The sequence below is a fragment of the Manis pentadactyla genome, chromosome 18, assembly GCF_030020395.1.
Source record: "Manis pentadactyla isolate mManPen7 chromosome 18, mManPen7.hap1, whole genome shotgun sequence".
In the NCBI taxonomy this organism is placed as follows: Eukaryota; Metazoa; Chordata; class Mammalia; order Pholidota; family Manidae; genus Manis; species Manis pentadactyla.
Window position 1 is genome coordinate 7,739,306 of NC_080036.1, and position 22,594 is coordinate 7,761,899.

Genomic DNA, 22,594 nt, shown 5'->3' on the forward strand with positions numbered 1-22,594 from the left:
ATGTGGGTGAGGGAAGTCCAGCAGACAGTGGATCCCTTTCTTCCCCTAATTAAACAGACTGAGTCCCATTTATTTATTGTTCCAGTCCAGTACCTTTTCCCACCTTTAAGGCAAAGGGTGGCCCTGTACTTATCATAACATTTACCAGGCATATAGATATAGACACTGAATCCTGTCCCCCATTTGTCTGACATTAGGCAACCACACTGAGGTTCCCCAGGAGTGAGGGGGTAAAAGGGAAGGGGAAGAAGGTATAAAAATAACATCACAGAGTGGCAGAGGGTATATGCATGCTGAGGCTGGGTATAGTTAGAAGAAACAGGTAAGCACAGCAAAACAACCTATGCTTATCCAATAGACAATAGAAAGGGACTTTTTGAGGAATAGTCCATTCTGGGGGGGTGGGAGTGATGGCAACAGCAGAGAGTCCAATGCCTAGGATGAAAGACATCACTCTGGCAAGGTCCAGGACCCACAGCACACAGGTGTTCATTATTCAGAGGGCAATTGGTGCATACGGAGGTGGAGAGGATTCTGAGGGTCTGGCAGGACCTTGCACTGATGTGTTTCTTCATCAGGGTGGTGGGCCTTCTTTACTTTGGAATGGTGGACCCACAGGGTGATGCCTGCAACTTTGAGGGCAGTGGGAGTGGTTAGAACAACAATGTGCAGGCCAGTCCACTGAGGTTTGAAGAGATCTCTTTTCTAATCTTTGACCCAGACTGACTCCCCAGCCTGGAAGGACTGTACTGGGTTCCCTAAAGAGGTTGGGGCTCTTTCTATGGTGTATTGTTGCAGCTTATTACAGCTCCCAAGGCTTTGAGCTTTTCTCTTGCTCCCTCACCTCCTATCTGATGTAGGTTCCCTGGGAACTTCCTAGACATGGGGGAGGGTGTCCATACACTAATTCAAAAGGGGAAAAGCCTTGAGTCCCAGGTGTGCAGTGAGCACATAGGAGAGCCAGGGCAGTAGGTCCAGCCATTGGAGGCCAGTTTCTTGGCAACATTTATCTGGGGTTCCCTTGAGGGTGAGAACCATTCACTGTAATTTCCCTGAACTTTTTAGCCTGTATGCAGTGTGGAGTTTCCAGGTAATGTTGAGAGATTTAATTAAAATCTGTATTGCATCTGCTACAAAGGCAGGTCCATTATCACTGTGAATTGTAGATGGTAGGCCAAACTGGGGCACAGTTTCTCTCAGGAGAACTTTGGCTACCTCCTGGGTTCCTTCTGTCCTAGTCGGGAAGGCTTCAACCCACCTGGGGTATGTGCAGAGTATTACTAGTAAGTATTGAGTCCCCTGCTTGGCTGGACATCTGTGAAGTCTGTCTCAAGGTCTTCAAAGGGGGCAACTCCTGCTCTTTGGACACCAGGTGGGGGTCATGGTGCAGATCGAGCATTATTTCTGGCATAAGTTACACACTGCCCACTTACTGCTCAGCATAATGATGGCAACTGGGTGATGTAGTATTGGTTCTTGTGGAGGGCCTCCAGGGCAGTTTTTCCCAGGTGAGTGATGGCATTCGCTGACCAAATGCCTTCCGGTTTGCAGTTGGGACAAAGCTGTGTCTGTCAGGCACCATCCACCACCCTTTTTCAGTTAGGGTCCTTCAGCCATAGCCCAGTCCTTCTCCTTTTCAGTGTACCTGGGTGGAGGGGCCTCCCCTGGGGGCATTAGGGCCGTAGTGAGGGAAGGAGCTCTACCTGTCTCCTTATTGGCTGCTGCTTTAGCTGCTTCATCTGCCAGCAGATTCCCATTTGTTATAGGGTTGTTTAACTTTAGGTGTCCTTCGCAATGCCGAATTGCTACTTCTTTTGGGAGCCAGACAGCCTCGAGGAGTTTAAGTACTTCTTCCTTGTTCTTGATTGCTGTTCCTGCCGCTGTGAGGAGCCCTCTTTCCTTGTAGATTGTCCCGTGCATATGCACAGTGGCAAAGGTATGTTGGGAGTCTGTAGATGTTGGCTCGCTTGCTCTCGCTGATGGTGAGGGCTTGAATTTAGTCGTGCAGTTCAGCCCATTGTGCTGACCACACAGCCAGCAGGGCTTTTGCTTCCAAGACCTCAGTGGCAGTTGTTACCGCATAACCTGCTTTCTGGATACCCTCTTGTAGGTAACTGCTGCCATCACTGAACAGTGAGTTCTGGATTTTGTATTGCTTGATCTGCCAAATCTGGATGACTTGCATATACTTTGTCTTGATTTTCCCTCTTCAGTTGGGAGGAAAGTTGCTGGGTTCAGTGTCTGTACTGTTTCAAGTGTGACTTGTGGGTTTTCACACAGAAGCCCTTGATATTGTGCCAGCTGGGAGTTGGAGAGGAAGCCTTCATGTGTGTTCATGACGGACACAACAGCATGGGGGAACCTTGACATTTAGTTCTTGTCCTGGGGTGAATTTATCTACTTCCTTAATGAGTAGAACTGTGGCTGCCACTGCCCTGAGGCAGGATGGCCTTCCTGCTGCAACTGGGCCCAGTTTTTTTGACAGGTATGCAACTGGCCACTGCCAGGGCCCAAAAGTCTGTGTGAGAACCACAAGGGCCACCTTTCCTTTTCATGTACTGAAGGGCTTTCCTACATCTGGGAGGCCTAGGGCTGGTGCCTGTCTTAAAGCAGCCTTCATTACTAGGAAGGCCGTTCTTGCCTCTTCTGTCCAGACAGGGGGCTCTCGGTCTGGAACACCCCCAGGAGGCTGTAGAGGGGTTTTGCTATTGCCAAGAATCCAGGAATCCAGAAGCTGCAGAACCCAGTGGCCCCTAGGAACTCTCACATGCCTTTCTTCATCTGGAGCTGTTCTAAGGAGATAATGACCTTTTTCCTCTCCTGCCCTAGTGCCCTTTCTCCCTGGGTGACGAGGAAGCCCAAGTACTGATTTGCTGCTGGCCCTTTTCCATGAGGCTCAGTATTCTGAGTCTGACAGGAGTGGCAGGAGGGCCTTTGAAACTTTTGTACAATTTTCCCGGATGTCACTGGCAAGGAGGAGGTCATATACATACTGCAGGAGGGCGCAGCACATGGCATCTCTCGGAAAGCTGGCAAGGTCTGCAGCCAATGCCTCTCCAAAGAGAGTGGGTGAGTTCTTGAACTCTTGTGGAAGTCATGCCCATGTTAACTGCATCTGCTGCCCCATATTCGGTTCAGTCCATTCGAAGGCAAACAAGAGCTGGATTTGGAAGGCCAGCTGGAGGCAGAAAAATGCATCTTTTAAATCTAGGCAAATGTACCATTTGGCTGACCCCAGCATCTGGCTGAGGAGAGTGTATGGATTTGGAAACACCTGGTGTAAAGAAACAGCCACTTTGTTAATTGCTCGCAGCTCTTAAACAGGCTGGTTCTCTCCTCCTGGCCTTTTGAATGGTAGAAGCAGGGTGTTCCAGGGTGACTGATATTCTATTAAAATGCCTATCTCTTTGAGTCTAATCAGGTGCTCCTGGATGCCTCCTCTCGCCTCTTGTGAGAGGAGTTACTGCCACTCTCTCTGTGGCTGAATCTCTGGAGCCAATTCTACAATGACAGGGACTCAGTTATGAGAAACAGCAGGTGGGTTGTCTTCAGTCCATAGTAAGGGGAAGAAGCTCTGAATTCAGATGGGCTACCTGAGAGGGTCTGGGCACAGAACAGCCTCCATTCCTCTTCCCTGGGTGTGGTTATTGCCAGTACAAGGGACTCTGACTTTTCTTGGCCTGGGTTTAGTTTGAAGCTGGTGCATCCAGTTGGTTCAAAAGTTATTTGGGCTCCAAGCATTGAAAGTATATCTCAGCTGAGGAGGGGAACGGGGCCCACGGGCATGTAGAGAAATTCATGTCAGACCTTGTGGCCTCCAAGGTCACATTAGCAGGCTTGGCAAAAGTGTTGCTGGACTGTTTTTGTCCCAGTGGCCTCAACAATAATTGCAGTCTTTTTACTGAAAGTGGCTACAGAGAGGTTGACCACAGAGTGTTCTGCCCCTGTGTTAACCATAAAAGTCATGTTTTGGCCTCCCACTTTCATTCTGACCATGGGCTCGTGGGGGCCGAGAGTGAGAGACCCTGGTCCTTGTCAGTCTCAGTCTGCTCCTGCCAGGCCAGTGAGCCTTTCCCCGTGGGGATCCTCCTGGCAGCGACTGGGCCTCTGAGCTTTGCCTTAGTTGGGGCATTTATACTTCCGATGCCCCTTCTCTTTACAGTAAGAACACTGGTCCCTGGCTAGGGGGTTCCTAGACTTCCCCCCTCTTGGAAGCTGGCTTTTCTCTGCTTTTTGGTCATGTCTTTCTTTTAGGGCAGCTGCCAGGAGGCTGGCCTTTCTGTTCATTCTTTTTCTAGCCTCCCTCTCAGCCTGAATTTCCCTGTTCATCTATACTTTGTTGGCAATTTCAATCACCTGAGTGATGTTCATCTCAGTGAAGTCCTCAAGTTTTTGGAGCTTTCGTCTGATGGCTGGGGCAGCTTGGGCAATGAATGAGGTGTTGGCCATCTTGGCTCTCTTGTGCCTCAGGGTCAAGAGGGGTATAGATGTGATGAGCTTCACACAGTCTTTCATAAGAGTCCCCAGGAGACTCTCCTGGTTACTGAGTGATTGAAGAAACTTTGTTCATGTTCATGGACTTTTTGGACCTAGCTTTAGTCCCTTAGAGGAGGGCATCCTGATATTCGCAGATCTGGTGCTGTCCCTCAGGGGTGGTGTAGTCGGGGTGCTCCTCAGGGACAGCAATTTCAACCCATGCACCTTGATCAAGGACTCCAGCTGGTGCATACTCTTCTGGGTATTGGTGGGCCCCTTTTATAATCCACCTCCTCTCCTCTGTGTTGAACAGGGTGTGGAGAAGCTGTTGGCACTCTTCCCAGGTCGGCCAATGGATTTGGCAGAGGAGTTCCATTAGATCAACCAAGGCTTGCGGCTTCTCTGAGTATGATGGGGTGTTGTGTTTCCAATCGATGAGGTCAGTCATGGAGAAGGCTTATAGTAGAGCATGGACTGGCCTGGTTGGGTGGTCTAATCCTCATCACACCTCTCTGGCTCCCACATCTCTTGCCCCAGCATCTGAAGGGTGCCTTCTCCTGGCAGTGGGCGGTCTGGCTTCTGGTCCTGGGGAAAGTGGGTCCACTGGTTCTTGACGTAGTGGGAGGCTGATGGTGGTGTGGTGTCCAGGACCCGTGGTCTGGGTGCTGATGGCCTTAGAGTCACATAGGTGGGAGCAATATTAGCAATTCCTCCAGGACACCAGTAAGAATTTGTGGAGGCTCAGGCTTCTGATGATTCTTTGTAGGCTTCTTTGTTGAGGCGACTAAGAACCTACCGTGTCCCTGCCTGTTGCAAGTGAATCGCACCCAAGGGGGAAGAGTAGTAAGCATGGACTGGCCTGGCTGGGTGGTCCCATCCTCTGAGAAACTCCTAACCAGGAGTCAATATATGGGAACTGGTTAGGCTGACCTGGATCTCCAGTGATGACCAGGCAGACTCAGTGGACTGTTGGGACATCTAGGCTTCCTTCTAGAGGCCACCCTACACTGAAGGTGACCATTCAGATTCACACAGGGTTTTCAACCTGCCAGGAGTTAATTTTACTACATAGTTTTTGGAAAATCCCTTCCTGAAATTTTTGATCATAGTGTCAAGATCTGTGGGTTTGCTGTGCCCTGACCCCATGACTTGTCCGTGCAATGTTGCCATGACAACAGACAAGGGAGGGGTGCCTCCTCTAGAAAGGAGACCAGTCAGATGCCTATCCATTTGTGCTCCTCTCAGAGAATTTGATCAGCCTTGACTAAGGTGTATAAGTCCCAGACCAGGTCAGCCGAAGCTGAGTCACTGTTACATTGTGGCAGTCGACCGTGAATACAGTGAAGGGCCCACTGAGATTCGATAGCACAGGCCGTGGAACCACAGATGCAGTGCAGATTGAATGGCTTCAGCCGCCCTGCACACTCACACACACTCAGACCAGAGTTTAAACATTCACCACCTGGAAATGTTTCTAAGAAGTCTCCAGGAGGTGATAAAGCTCACCTTCCACCCCAGTGGATGGGAACTGGCTGGTTCAGGGGCCCCGGGGCCTTAACGGGTTTGATGTTGGAAATAGGTCCTCACATACCAAGCCTCCCTGAGTCCGGCAGGAACAGCAGAGCGGGCCTGGCCCAGGGCGACCGGGAAGGAGACTGCCATAAGATCAGGCAGGGTACACCTTCTTCTTTGCAATCATTGGTTTCATCACCACCCCGTTGTTGCACCAAACCGGTGGCAACAAAGGGTCAGCATGGTTGGGTTTCCCGGTCATGGTAACAAATGATAAGGAAAAACCTGAGAAACCTGGACTGAATCGCTGATGGAAGAACCAAGCAGCACTTGGAGGTCTTGGAATGTTTAGGTTTTAATTTTACACTGGTGGGCTCAGAGGGGAGTAATCTCCCAAAGTTTGAGCCCTGAACAGAGGCAAGGGGACCAGTACATATCTTTCTGCTTTTGTATCTGCAACATTTCTACATGTACAGCAAACGAGCAAGCAAGGGGGAGCAAGTTTAGGGAGTGAGTTTAGGGAGTAAGTGCCTGGAAGAGTGGAGAGCGATGGGAAGGGGGAAATCGGGAATTTCTGCTCTTTGCTAACTAGAGATGAGAAGGGAGCCACCTGGACTAGATTTCTGTCCTTGTAAATATTTACCTATCACATGAATTCCCTAAAATCCTATAAATATATGCCAAATAGGTGTTTTTCTAAGATTGTTTCATAAGTACTCATGTGAAATAAAGATCATTGTTCAATTGTTATTATAACCCTTCACAAACAGTCCATCAAATTTTATTAGGATGTAGGGTGTATTTTTTATGAAATTGAGCCTTGAATTTAGTAGCTTTGTGATACATTTTAGATCAGGTTGCCAAAAAGAAGTAAGAGATATAGTGTAATAATTTGCACCAAAGAACCATAACATGAGCCCAGAAGCATGTAGTGAGGCTGGTAGGAAAGAAAGTGGGGTTCAGTTCAAAGAGATACAAGGTGTTGAAGCAGAGCAAGTGTAAAGAATCTGTAGGTCTAGTTTGGCATGCCAAGGATGCAGCCCTAAAAGGGCGTGCAAGCAAGTGTGATCAGAGGGCAAAAATGATGGGAACTCCTGGGTGAGACTGGAGAGTGAGCTTGGAAATAATGTCAATTCCAGGAAGCCATAAATGTGCCAGAAGCCCATCCAACGGAGAAACCCTTTTACTCAATAATCTAACTGTTGCTCTTTCTTTTCAGCCATTAAAAAAATATATATATATCATGAGAAGGTTCAGAAGCCACTTTCTGAAATTGCCCCCCAGAGGTCCAGTGGTTATACTTATGAGCTCCCTGAAGCCTGATGACATTGTGGTACTTTCAGGATTCAGCACAGATTTAGTCAATGGGAGGGACTCAAAATAATAGTGATATCCCTGGCCTTGGAGAACAGAGAAACTCATTGCTGTTTTATACAAGCCAAAGAATCAAAAATCACTCTAAAGTGTAATGCTGAAATTACATCTCAAAATTGACCTGAAACACAGTGTTTTAGCTTTTTATGTTTTCATTCTGTTGCTTGTGGTAAGTTTGAGACTTTGGGATTGATCAAAACTTCAATAAATTGGTGTTATTTGTGCTATTTTTGTGACTATATGACTTCTTTAATGCATTGTGCTCTACTTGTGGGTAGAAACAGTACATACTCTGTACACCACTCTACCATTAGAACTACTATAGTGATTGTGTCATAAACAATCATGTTTAATGAATAAATGAATGACTTCTAATAAAAATAATTTTAAGAAGTTGAATGATTAAGGTACATTAACTGCAACTTCTAAATGATAAAACCCCAGAAGCAATGGGACATGAAAACATCACTGAATTTATCCTCCTGGGACTTTTTAGTGATGAGGCCACCAAAGTTGCCTCTTTTGTGCTTTTCTCGCTTTGATATATTGCAATTCTCTCAGGGAACCTGCTCATTCTTTACAGCATCAGGGGCAGCCACGTCAGTGAGCAACCTGTGTACTTTTTCTTCAGCTACCTGCCCTTCATGGATGTCTGCTTCACCTCCATGGTAGCCCCAAACTCATTACAGACTCGTTGGCTCAGAGGAAGAGTATCTCCTACAACAGCTGCATGACCCATATATTTTATGCCCACTTGTTTGGTGCCACAGAGATCTTCACTTTGGTGACCATGGCCTATTACACTAGGTAGCTATCTGCAGATCCCTGTGCTATATGGCCATCACAAACATGTGCGCTTTGCCCTTGTGATGTCCTCCATTATTGGGGCATTTATCCACTCAATCCTGCACGTATTAATTACCACTGTGCTTCCCTTCTGTGCCCCCAATCACTATTTCTGTGATGCGTTCCCCTAACTGAAGCTGGCCTGCACCAACACTAGCATGGTTATTGCGATCCTTTCCACCACAAGGGTGCTGCCCACTTTGATCTTTGTTGCCTTGGTGGTTTCCTGCATCATCATCCTGTCCACAGTGAGGTCCCACTCCTTTGAGGGCTGCTGCAAAGCCCTCTCTACCTGCAACTCTCATATCACATATCACTCTCATGTACGTGTTCTTGCCCCTCATCACCAACTATGATCCCATGGCTGAATCTGTCAGTAATGATATGGTTTTTGCCCTATTTTATACCTATTGCCCCATGTTCAACCCTTTCAACTGCATGCTGAGTAACTCAGGCATGAAGAATGCCATGAGGAGTGTGTGCTGCTGAGACAGACTGTTCCAAGAGAAATGAACCGCTGGTGGTCCAAGCCCTTTGCTGGATCTGTTCTATCCTCAGAATCAGTAATACAAATAAAGCCAGTGCAGAGAGGGGGCTGTGCTGTCATCCAAGGTTGCAAGCCTTGAAGAAGAAGGCCTCTCAGCCACTCTTTTTCTGTTATGAAACTATCCTGAGGCTGTATTCAAGGGGAGTGGATCAGATGACCTGAAGGTCTATTCCAGTTCTGACATTCTGAAACTTAGGTCTGGGATCCTGAAACATTTTGTGCTTCATGATCACAGGCAGAGTGGGTATTAAAGCACTTTTATCAGAGAACATTTAAAGACTGCATAGCTGTGCAATTGTGCCCTGATTTAGGACACAGACACCTTGACTGAGACAGCTCTCAGAGCTAAAAAGAGGTGCTTAGCCCTCTATTTTTCTGAGGTTTCCATTGCAATAAAAAAGGCAATGCAAAAATTTACAAGTGTTGTCAATTTTAACACTTGCATAAATAAATCATGCTTATAAAATAATTCAATGCATGCCATTAGACTATCCACACAATACTTACAGAAACCAGTGTGATTCGTTCTTAGTACCCTATTGGTGGTGTAGTTCAGGAATTAGAAGTTTCAGATTGGATGGTGAACACCCTTTTTAAACTCTATAAATATAATTCAGTGACATAACTTCATTTAAAATGCTTCATGAGTTTACAGATTGATGTCTTTTGTAAATATGTAAACTAGAAAATATCCCGTCTTGTGAAAGAACCTGAGCTCCCAAAAGCATGCAGCTGAAGAGATGGATGTTACTGCCCACATTTTGTTAATCCTTACTGCATTTTATGCAAGCAACATATTTTGAAGTTTTCTTCCCCCATTCAAACTAGGGAAAACTGTGTCATCTCTGTCCAGGTAATCCCTCAACTAGGGAGAAATAAGGAAGACGAGACTGAGAACCAGGGATAACAAAACAAAACCTGGTGCATAAGATAGGATCATCTTTGGTATACTGAGGACTTCCCTTATTTGTACAAGAATTCTTAAGTAAAAAGACACCTGAGGGAGCCAAGATGGAGGCGTGAGTAGAGCAGTGGAAATCTCCTCCCAAAACCACATATATTTATAAAAATATAACCAAGATAACTCTTCCTAGAATAGAGACCAGAGGACACAGGACAACATCAAGACCACATCCATCCTGGCGAGAACTCAGCGCCTCACGAAGGGGGTAAGATACAAGCCCTGGCCCAACAGGACCCGAGCTCTGCTCCCCCCAGCTCCAGGTGGAAGGAGAGGAGTTGGAGCAGGGAGGGAGAGGGAGCCCAGGACTGCTAAACACCCAGCCCCAGCCATCCTGACCAGAGTGCAGACACAGTGCATGTGTAGGCTCCTGGATACTAGGGAAACAGGGCAGCAAGACCAGTGAGCAGATCCCTAAGCCCGGTGCCAGAGAACAAAGAAAAGAGAGTGGCTTATTTTCTTGATTTTATTAATTATTTATTTAATTTTTTTTTTGTTACTTTTTGTTTTGTTTTGGCTAGTGCTTTTTGGAAGTCTTAAAGGGACAGGGCAGGACACTTAGCCCAGAGGCAGAGAATCTGGGGATCTCTGGGTACTCTAACCACCTGGGCAGCAGGGAGCATGGAGGACCCTCACAGAGATAAATAGCTTCCTGGTCGCTCCACCCCCAATGCGGCTCAAACATTTTGGAGCAGCAGCCCGAGCCAGGCCACGCACACAGCAACAGTGGAGATAAACTCCATAGCAGCCGGGCAGGAAGCAGAAGCCCTGTCTGCGCGCAGCTGCCCAGCACAAGCCACTAGAGGTCGCTGTTCTCCCAGGAGAGGAGGGTCACAAACCAACAAGAAGGGAAGTTCTTGCAGCCGAAACTCGTCCCAGCTCTGCAAACTATTTCTACCACCATGAAAAACCAAATTACAGGCAAACCAAGATCACAGAGACAACACCAGAGAAGGAGACAGACCTAACCAGTCTTCGTGAAAAAGAATTCAAAGTAAAAATCATAAACATGCTGACAGGTGCAGAGAAATATGCAAGAGCAATGGGATGAAGTCCAGAGAGAGATCACAGATGCCAGGAAGGAGATTACAGAAGTGAAACAAACTCTGGAAGGATTTATAAGCAGAATGAATAAGATGCAAGAGGCCATTGATGGAATAGAAACCAGAGAACAGGAACGCATAGAAGCTGACATAGAGAGAGATAAAAGGATCTCCAGGAATGAAACAATATTAAGAGAACTGTGTGACCAATCCAAAAGGAACAATATCTGTATTATAGGGGTACCAGAAGAAGAAGAGAGAGAAAAAGAGATAGAAAGTGTCTTTGAAGAAATAATTGTTGAAAACTTTCCCAAACTGGGGTAGGAAATAATCGAACAGACCACGGAAATACACAGAACTTCGAAAAGAAAGGACCCAAGGAGGACAACATCAAGACACATAATAATTAAAATGGCAAACATCAAGGACAAGGAAAGAGTTTTAAAGGTAGTTAGAGAGGAAAAGGTCACCTATAAAGGAAAACACATCAGGCTGTCATCAGACTTCTCAACAGAAACCTTACAGGCCAGAAGAGAATGGCATGATATATTTAATGCAATGAAACAGAAGGGCCTTGAACCAAGGATACTGTATCCAGCACGATTATCATTTAAATATGATGGAGGGATTAAACAATTCCCAGACAAACAAAAGTTGAGGGAATTTCTCTCCCACAAACCACCTCTACAGGGCATTTTATAGGGACTGCTTTAGATGGGAGCACTCCTAAAAAGAGCACAGAACAAAACACCCAACATATGAAGAAAGGAGGAGGAGGAATAAGAAGGGAGAGAAGAAAAGAATCTCCAGAAAGTTTATATAACAGCTCAATAAGAGAGCTAAGTTAGGAAGTAAGATACTAAAGAGGCTAATCTTGAACATTTGGTAACCACGAATTTAAAGCCTGCAATGGCAAGAAGTAGATATCTCTCAATAGTCACCCTAAATGTAAATGGACTGAATGCACCAATCAAAAGACACAGAGTAATAGAATGGGTAGAAAAGCAAGACCCATTTATATGCCGCTTACAAGAAACTCACCTCAAACCCAAGGAGATGCACAGACTAAATGTAAAGGGATAGAAAAACATATTTCAGGCAAACCACAGAGAGAAGAAAGGAGGGGTTGCAGTACTAATATCAGACAAAATAGACTTAAAAAACAAAGAAAGTAACAAGAGATAAAGGACATTACATAATGATAAAGGGCTCAGTCCAACAAGAGGATATAACCATTCTAAATATATATGCACCCAACACAGGAGCACCAGCATATGTGAAACAAATACTAACAGAACTAAAGGGGGAAATAGACTGCAATGCATTCATTTTAGGAGACTTCAACACACCACTCACCCCAAAAGATAGATCCACCAGGCAGAAAATAAGTAAGGACATGGAAGCACTGAACAACACAGTAGAACAGATGGACCTAATAGACATCTATAGAACTCTAGATCCAAAAGGAAAAGGATATACATTCTTCTCATGTGCACATGGAACATTCTTCAGAATAGAGCACATACTAGCCCGCAAAAAGAGACTCAGTAAATTCCAAAATATTGAAATTCTAACAACCAATTTTACAGACCACAAAGGAATAAAACAGAAATAAATTCTACAAAGAAAACAAAAAGGCTCACAAACACATGGAGGCATAACAACATGCTCCTAAATAATCAATGGATCAACGAACAAATTAAAATAGAGATCAAGGAATATATGGAAACAAATGACAACAACACAAAGCCCCAACTTCTGTGGGACGCAGCAAAAGCAGTCTTAAGAGGAAAGTATATAGCGATACAGGCACATTTGAAGGAGCAAAAACAATCCCAAATGAATAGTATAACATCACAATTATCGAAACTGGAAAAAGAAGAACAAATGAGGGCTAGCAGAAGGAGGGACATAACAAAGATCAGAGAAGAAATAAACAAAATTGAGAAGATAAAAACAAGAGCAAAAATCAATGAAACCAAGGGCTGGATCATTGAGAAAATAAACAAAATAGATAAGCCTTTAGCCAAACTTATTAACAGAAAAAGAGAGTCAACACAAATTAACAGAATCAGATATGAGAATGGAAAAATCACGACAGACTCCACAGAAATACAAAGAATTATTAAAGACTACTATGAAAACCTATATGTCAACAAGCTGGAAAACCTAGAAGAAATGGGCAAATTCCTAGAAAAATACAACCTTCCAAGTCTGTCCAAGGAAGAAACACAAAAGTTAAACAAACCAATTATGAACAAAGAAATTGAAAAAGGAATCAAAAACAACCCAAGAACAAAACCCCTGGGCTGGAAGGATTTACCTAGGAATTTTATCAGACACACAGAGAAGACATAATACCCATTCTCCATAAAGTTTTCCAAAAAATAGAAGAGGAGGGAATACTCCCAAACTCATTCTATGAAGCCAACATCACCCTAATACCAAAACCAGGCAAAGACCCCACCAAAAAAGAAAATTACAGACCAATATCCTGATGAATGTAGATGCAAAAATACTCAGTAAAATTATAGCAAACCGAATTCAAAAATACATAAAAAGTATCATACACCATGACCAAGTGGGATTCATCCCAGGGATGCAAGGATGGTACAACATTCGTAAATCCATCAACATCACCCACCACATCAACAAAAAGAAAGACAAAAACCACATGATCATCTCCATAGATTCTGAAAAAGGATGACTAAATTCAACATCCATTCATAATAAAAACTCTCAGCAAAATGGGTATAGAGGGCAAGTACCTCAACATAATAAAGGCCATATATGATAAACCCACAGCCAACATTATACTGAACAGTGAGAAGCTGAAAGCTTTTCCTCTGAGATCGGGAACAAGACAGGGATTCCCACTCTCCCCACTGTTATTCAACATAGTACTGGAGGTCCTAGCCACGGCAATCAGACAAAATAAAGAAATACAAGGAATCCAGATTGGTAAAGAAGAAGTTAAACTGTCACTATTTGCAGATGACATGATACTGTACATAAAAAACCCTAAAGACTCCACTCCAAAACTACTAGAACTGATATCAGAATACAGAAAATTTGCAGGATACAAAATTAACACACAGAAATCTGTGGCTTTACTACATACTAACAATGAACCAATAGAAAGAGAAATCAGGAAAACAACTCCATTCACAATTGCATCAAAAAGAATAAAATACCTAGGAATAAACCTAACCAAAGAAGTGAAATACCTATACACTGAAAACTACAAGTCACTCTTAAGAGAAATTAAAGGGGACACTAACAAATGGAAATTCATCCTATGGTCATGGCTAGGAAGAATTAATATCATCAAAATGGCCATCCTGCCCAAAGCAATATACAGATTTGATGCAATCCTTATTAAATTACCAGTAACATTCTTCAACGAACTGGAACAAATAATTCAAAAATTCACATGGAAACACCAAAGACCCCGAATAGACAAAGCAATCCTGAGAAAGAAGAATAAAGTAGGGTGGATCTCACCCCCAACTTCAAGCTCTACTACAAAGCCATTGTAATCAAGACAATTTGGTACTGACACAAGAACAGAGCCACAGACCAGAGGAACAGATTAGAGACTCCAGCCATTAACCCAAACATATATGGTCAATTAATATTTGATATAGGAGCCATGGATAAACAATGGTGAAATGACAGTCTCTTCAACAGATGGTGCTGGCAAAACTGGACAGCTACATGTAGGAGAATGAAACTGGACCATTGTCTAACCCATATACAAAACTAAATTCAAAATGGATCAAAGACCTGAATGTAAGTCATGAAACCATAAAACTCTTAGAAAAAAACATAGGCAAAAACCTCTTAGACATAAACATGAGTGACCTCTTCTTGAACATATCTCCCTGGGCAAGGAAAACAACAGCAAAAATGAACAAGTGGGACTATATTAAGCTGAAAAGCTTCTGTACAGCAAAAGACACCATCAGTAGAATAAAAAGGTACACTACAGTATGGGAGATTATATTTGTAAATGAAAGATCCGATAAAGTCTTGATGTCCAAAATATACAAAGAGCTTGCACACCTCAACAAACAAAAAACAAATATTCCAATTAAAAATGAGCAGAGGAACTGAACAGACAGTTCTCCAAAAAAGAAATACAGATGGCCAACAGACACATGAAAAGATGCTCCACATCACTAATTATCAGAGAAATGCAAATTAAAACCACAATGAGATATCACCTCACACCAGTAAGGATGGCTACCATCTAAAAGACAAACAACAACAAATGTTGGCGAGGTTGTGGAGAAAGGGGAACCCTCCTACACTGCTTGGGGGAATGTAAATTAATTCAACCATTGTGGAAAGCAGTATGGAGGTTCCTCAAAATGCTCAAAATAGACTTACCATTTGACCCAGGAATTCCACTCCTAGGAATTTACCCTAAGAATGCAGCACTCCAGTTTGAAAAAACAGATGCACCCTTATGTTTATCGGAGCACTATTTACAATAGCCAAGAATTGGAAGCAACCTAAGTGTCCATCAGTAGATGAATGGATAAAGAAGTCGTGGTACATATACACAATGGAATATTACTCAGCCTTAAGAAGAAAACAAATCCTACCATTTGCAACAACATGGATGGAGCTAGAGGGTATTATGCTCAGTGAAATAAGCCAAGTGAAGAAAGAGAAATACCAAATGATTTCACTCATATGTGGAGTATAAGAACAAAGGAAAAACTGAAGGAACAAAACAGCAGCTGAATCACAGAACCCAAGAATGGACTAACTGTTACCAAAGGGAAAGGGACTGGGGTGGATGGGTGGGTAGGGAGGGATAAGGGGGGAAGAAGAAAGGGGGTATTATGATTAGCATGCATAATGGGAGGGTGGGAGAAAGGGGAGGGCTATACAACACAGAGAAGACAAGTAGTGATTCTACAACATTTTGCTATGCTGATAGACATTGAGTGTAAAGGGGTTTGTGGGGGGTACCTGGTAGAGGGGAGAGCCTAGTATACATAATATTCTTCATGTAATGTACATTAATGATAACCAAAAAAAGGAAACAAAAGTGGGATTACTCCCTGATACGATAAAACTAACTGTAAATCAATGATTAAAGCATGCTTTAAAAATCCTTAATTTTGATCATTTAAAGGGTGTCAGATGATAAGCTATGGAAGTACATTTTTCTGATAATATTCCTTTTTCTTAAAAAAAATGCTGTTCCTGTGTGGTGATCTCCAATATGTTCTACACAATGACATATAGGGCATATCAAAGTGTGGGCAAAGGGTTTGTTTTTGTTTATACAGAGGATCAAAGCCTAATTTGGCTACCAAGAAAACGAATTAAGATATGATATGAAGAAGTACTTCCAACATCAACATCCTCTGGAAGACTCATTCCAGAAGATAATCATCAAAAAACTTCAACAAAGATCCTGGTGCTGTTGCAGTTGTAGCTGCATTCATTCCACCAGTTCCTGGACTTGCCATTGGAATGAGGAAGGAGATATCTAAGCTGGTGTGTGCATACAGTAAAACAACAAATTTGACTGGATCTATACTGTCAGAACTCAACCAAGAATTAGGAGAAGTGCAAGTTGCAGCGCTCCAAAATCTTGCGACTACAGACTATCTACTGTTAAAAGAACATTTGGGATGTGAACAGTTCCCAGGAATGTGTTGCTTTAATTTGTCTGATTTTTCTCAAACTATTCAAATTCAGTTAGACAATATCCATCATATCATTGATAAGTTCTCACAAATGCCTAGGGTGCCTAACTAGTTTTCTTGGTTTCACTGGATATGGCTGGTAATTGTAGGTCTGCTTTGGTTATGTAGCTGTATTCCTATTATGTTAATATATGTGCACAATTTAATTAGTAGTTTAAAACCTATACATGCTTATGTTACTCTACAAGAAGATATGTCAAAGAAATAATCAATCTTCCCATGTTTTCTTCCATCTGCTACTTCTATAGCTTTTCTTCTTCCTTCCTCATTACAACACTTAAATAGAATTCATGCATCATATCGAATTTACTGAGTATCATAATTCTTCCAAGTGGTAAAGATACCTCAAGACAAATGCTGGGCATAGATGCCACAGGGCATAAATCTGCAAAGAAGTAAAAAGCTAACCTTTTCAAACAATATTGCTTCTCTCTCACTTACCAACTTTACATTTCCCTGTATGGCCCCAGAAGATGACTGGTTAGCCAGAGATGGGTAAGATTCCTCAAGGGAGGAACAACCTAAGATAGGCACAGTCACAGGGGGACCATCAGGTGAGAAACTGGGGATCAACAGAGGTGAGGCTTAGAACCCCACCCCCCCATTTTGAGAGAAATCTTCTGCATCTGTGGATGTTTAGTTGCCCTTGTCTAGCTTGGATTAATACTTAGTCTATAGGCACACACCTGATCACCTACATTTGCCCTCTTACAGCAGTATACTATGTTTTCTACCTTTATCTTGCATCTACCTACCACTTCAGCATTTTATTAAAAATAATAATAATAATAATAATAATAATAATAATGGAGAAATGTGGGATTCACATATAAATCAAGTATAAAAATCAAACGAATATTCATATTTGACCTGATTGTTTATAGCTCATAATGCACGATCAAAACCGAAAGTTTCCAGATGACTGCCCTTCCACTGTTCACCATGTAAGAACTTATTCACTATGTAAGAATTTGTTCACCATGTAAGAACTTGTTCGTTATGCTTCAGAAGACTGGAGACTGATGAGAACTAGACTTGGGGTTGATTAATGATTGTGCCTTGAGGCCCCTATACAGAATTTTATTGTTGTTAACAACAATTTGATGAATGAATATGAGAGATGCCTTCTCAAAAAAAAAAGAATTAATTAAATTTAAAAAAGACACCTGAGAACTGAGGCCTGGCAGGGGTTTTCACCAACGTTTCACATGTGATATACACAGACCTGATCTTTTTCTAGTGCTCCATCCTCTTGACCATACACACCACTAAGAAATCGAAATACATGCACTTTAAGTATTACTGATCACAGGAATCCACGTTTTAAGGAGAGCACTGCATTTACAAAAATTAGCCAAGGTTGATGAAGGTTTCAAAAACATTTTTTCTCTTCCAAAAAGACCCTGTGAGTGTACTGCCTAGAAAATTAAGGAACTTAGAACATAAGGTGAGGCAGGAAAATAATGAAGTATGCTGAAAAGGAGATAAGAAAGACAATACCAGGGGGGATTATGCTTCCCAACTTCAAGGTATACTACAAAACCATGGTATTCAAGATAATTTGGTACTGACACAAGGAGAGACCTATAGACCAATGGAACGGAACAGAGAGCCCAGATATAAACCCAATCATATATGGTCAATTAATATATGATAAAGGGGCCATAGATATACAATGGGGAAGTGACAGTCCCTTCAACAACTGGTGTTGGAAAAACTGCACAGCTACATGCAAGAGAATTAAACTGGATTACTAACTCCATACACAAAAGTAAACTCAAGATGGATCAAAGACCTGAATGTAAGTCATAAAAAACATAAAACTCTTAGAAGAAAACAGGCAAAAATCACTTAAATATAAACATGAGCAACTTTTTCCCGAATGCATCTCCATGGGCAAGGGAAACAAAATAAAAAATGAATAAATGGGACTACATCAGGCTAAAGAGATTCTGTACAACAAAGGACACCATCAGCAGAACAAAAAGGCATCCTACAGTATGGGAGGATATATTTGTAAATGACATATCCGACAAGTGTTAACATCCAAAATATATAAAGAACTCACATGCCTCAACACCCAAAAAGCAAATAACCCTATTAAAAAATTGGCAGAGGATATAAACAGACACTTCTCCAAAGAAGAAATTCAGATGGCCAACAAGCACATGAAAAGATGCTCCACATCACTAATTATCAGGGAAATTCAAATTAAAACCACAAAGGAGTTATCATCTCACGCCAGTTAGATGGCCAACATAGAAAAGACTAGGAACAACAAATGCTGGTGAGGATGCAGGGAAAGAGAAACCGTCCTACACTGCTGGTGGGAGTGTAAACTAGTCCAACTATTATTTAAAGTGGTATGGATGTTCCTAAAAAAATTAAAAATAGAAATACCATTTGACCCAGGAATTCTATTCCTAGGAATATAACCTAAGAATGTAGGATCCCAGGTTCAAAAAGACATATGCACCCCTATGTTTATCACAGCACTATTTACAATAGCCAAGATATGGAAGCAACCTAATAGTTCATCAGTAGATGAATGGATAAACATGTGGTACATATACACAATAGAATATTATTCAGGCGTAAGAAGAAAACAAATCCTACCATTTGCAACAACATGGTTGGAGCTATAGGGTATTATGCTCAGTGAAATAAGCCAGTCAGAGAAAGACAACTATCAAATGATTTCACTCATCTGTGGAGCATAACAACAAAGAAAAAACTGAAGGAACAAAACAGCAGCAGACTCACAGAACCCAAGAATGGACTAACAGTTACCAAAGGGAAAGGGATTGGGGAGGATGGGTGGGAAACGAGTGATAAGGGGATAAAGGAGCATTATGATTAGCACATAACATGGGGTGGGGGCACCAGGAAGGCAGTATAGCACAGAGAAGACAAGGAGTGACTCTATAGCATCTTACTATGCTGATGGACAGTGATTGTAATGGGGCATGTGGGGGGGGGCACTTGGTGATGGGGAAGTCTAGTAAACATAATGTTCCTCATGTAATTGTAGATTAATGATACAAAACAATTGGGCAGAGAATCTGAACAGACACTTCTCCAAAGAAGAAATTCAGATGGTCAATAAGCACATGAAAAGATGCTCCACATTGCTAACTATCAGGAAAATGCAAATTAAAATCACAATGAGATATCACTTCATACCAGTTAGGATGGCCAACATAGAAAAGACTAGTAACAACAAATGCTGGTGAGGATGCAGAGAAAGGGGAACCCTCTTACACTGTTGTTGGGAATGTAAGCTAGTTCAACCATTGTGGAAAGCAATATGGAGGCTCCTCAAAAAACTAAAAATAGAAATACCATTTGTCCAAGAAATTCCACTGCTAGGAATTTACCCAAAGAAAACAACTTCTTAGATTCAAAAAGACAGATGTACACCTATGTTTAGTGCACTGTTATTTACAATAGCCAAGATATGAATGCAACCTAAGTGTCCATCAGTAGATGAATGGATAAAGATGTGGTACATATATACAACGGAGTACTATTCCACCATAAGAAAGAAACAAATCCTACCATTTGCAGCAACATGGATGGAGCTAGAGGGTATTATGCTCAATGAAATAAGTCAAGCACAGAAAGACAAATACCAAATGATTTCCCTCATTTGTGGAGGATAACAACAAAGCAAAACTGAAGGAACAATACAGCAGCAGACTCACAGACTCCAAGAAGGGACTAGTGGTTACCAAAGGGGAGGGGTGGGGGAAGGCAGTTGGGGAGGTAGGAAGAAGGGGATTCTGGGGTATCACGATTGGTGCACATGGTGTGTGTCGGGTCACGGGGAAGACAGTGTAGCTCAGAAAAGACTAATAGGGACTCCGTGGCATCTTACTACACTGATGGACAGTGACTGCAGTGAGGTATGGGGGCTTGATAATAAGGGTGAATGTAATAACCACATTGTTTTTCTTGTGAAACCAGATCAAGTCATGGTTGTGTTTGATGTTAACCTGGTGGCAAATACCTCTTGGTAGGATTGTCCACTTCTGGTAGATGGAATTGAACAAAATGTCTAAGTTGCTTAGGGTGATGTGCAATTCTCGTGTTACTGCTGTGCATGTAAGCCACATTTTTTGGTAATGAATTAAATTTGCTTATTGTGGCATGTTTACTACATGGTTTCTCCCGAAATGAGACAGGTCTTTCAGAAGTCTCTTTGAATATGACTCACATTTATCTTTTGTTAACTCTCTTCTTATAATTTATCAACAAAGGATGGCTAAAAAGGAATCCTCCCAGGCATGGTTAATATCGTTTCCATCCCTTCCTATGTGTTCTCCATGGGCAAAATAGTGGGAGACAGGCTGGCTGCATACTTAGGTATTTATAATTTGATGTTTGTGTGTACAATTAAGGTTATGTCCTGTGTCTCATATCCATTCTCTCTAGTTTGGCCTTTTACACTGTTACATTCCAAATAACTTAAACTAAATGTATGGGAAGTTGTATTAAGAATAACCCTCAGAATCCACACTTCTACAATTTGACCTTGCTTTTCTTGGATCAGCCAGATCAATAATGCCATGTAACAAGCCATCTTACCTCTTGTGGCTTATACAATAACATTTAATTCTCATTCATGTGTCTGTGGGTAGCTTGTATCAGCCTATATACATTGGGCTTAATTTGTCTTAATTCTAGACCTCAGGGTGGGCTCAGAAATAAACCATGTAGCTCTTACTGTTCTTATGTATAAAGTGGCAGTGTTATCTTAGTCTTTTCTGAAACTGTGATGTTTGTCCAACCGTTGACTGTTATGTAAGCTCAGCATTGTCTGTCTCTACATTGTTGATGGAGTTTTTGCACTAAAATGTAAAGAGTATTTTTGATGATCTGAATCAGGCACTGAAGTTACATTATATCTTATAATGAAACAGGACCAACTGGCCATCATGAAAGACATGGACACACCAGAACAATATCGAAGTGAGGGGTTCCCAGTTGGGTAACATTAAATGATGAACTTCTGGAGACTGACATGTGATAAATGTTTTAATCTCCTGGATATGCTTAAATGAGAAAAGCGAACATATGGAGTATTGCAAAAGCTATCTTTGTATATTCAATTGAGCAGTGCTCCTCTGACTGAGATTGTCCTAAGGAACTTCTGTGAACAGAAATATGTTTGTAAATTCACTGGAGAAACCTTGGATACTATTTCATATATTCTAGTTCTTGCTCTTTGATATTAATGAATCTGTCAGTTTTTACTTCTTAGGGCCTGCAGACTTTCAATATAACTAATATCCCTCGATAGTCAAGACTTTAATGCAAAGACATAAAAGAAAGCGTATTGTGGAGAATGAGTATTAAATAGGTAACATTCATTTATTCTGTTATTTTCTAAGTCCAGGTCAGGTTTCCTTTCCTTTGTGTTGATTAGCAGAACAGATTGGGGGTATATATTCAAAGGTAGGACTCTTTAGGTCATGGACTCATAGACCCCTTTGTGCTCTAATAACATAAAGTATCTAGTCCACTGTTCCCAGAAGTGCCACTGATTGTATAAAAATTATCAGAGGGGCTTGTTAAAAACAGAGTTTTCTATATCCCTTAACCCTGGCTTACTGGATCAGAAACTCTTACAATAGATACTGTTATGCTTCAAAAATCCTTCATGATGAGACAAGTTTGAGTATCACTGACATAGTCATCATTTTACAATTGAGCAAGTGGAGCCTCATAGAGTTCCAATGAGGGTACAAGCTAGATCAATAAACAAATATTTGTGTGAGTACAGTGCAAGGGTTTCTCAATTATGACTTCTAGTTCAGATGTCTTGCTGTCTTTGATGTTTATCTTTAATGTGACTACATCAACATCAACATCAGAGGTCTTTTCTTAAAGCACTAACTATGCAGTGTCCTTAACATAATTTACGTATATACACAGACCCCACAGCCATAAACACTGGAATAGGCAGTAACTTGAATAATCAGATTGTGGAATAAACAATGAATCAATGGCAGAAAGATAATCAGTGATGTGTTTATTTGTTAAAGGAAAATAAAGCCCAGCTTGTGGGATGTGAAGGAGGAATGTATCATTAGTTTAAGTGTCA

General features: G+C 42.0%; 1 pseudogene; it reads left to right on the plus strand.

Moving 5' to 3' along the window:
- Window positions 1-7,811: 7,811 nt before the first annotated feature.
- On the plus strand, window positions 7,812-8,721 carry LOC118935909 (olfactory receptor 4P4-like; annotated as a pseudogene).
- The last annotated feature ends 13,873 nt before the right edge of the window (window positions 8,722-22,594 follow it).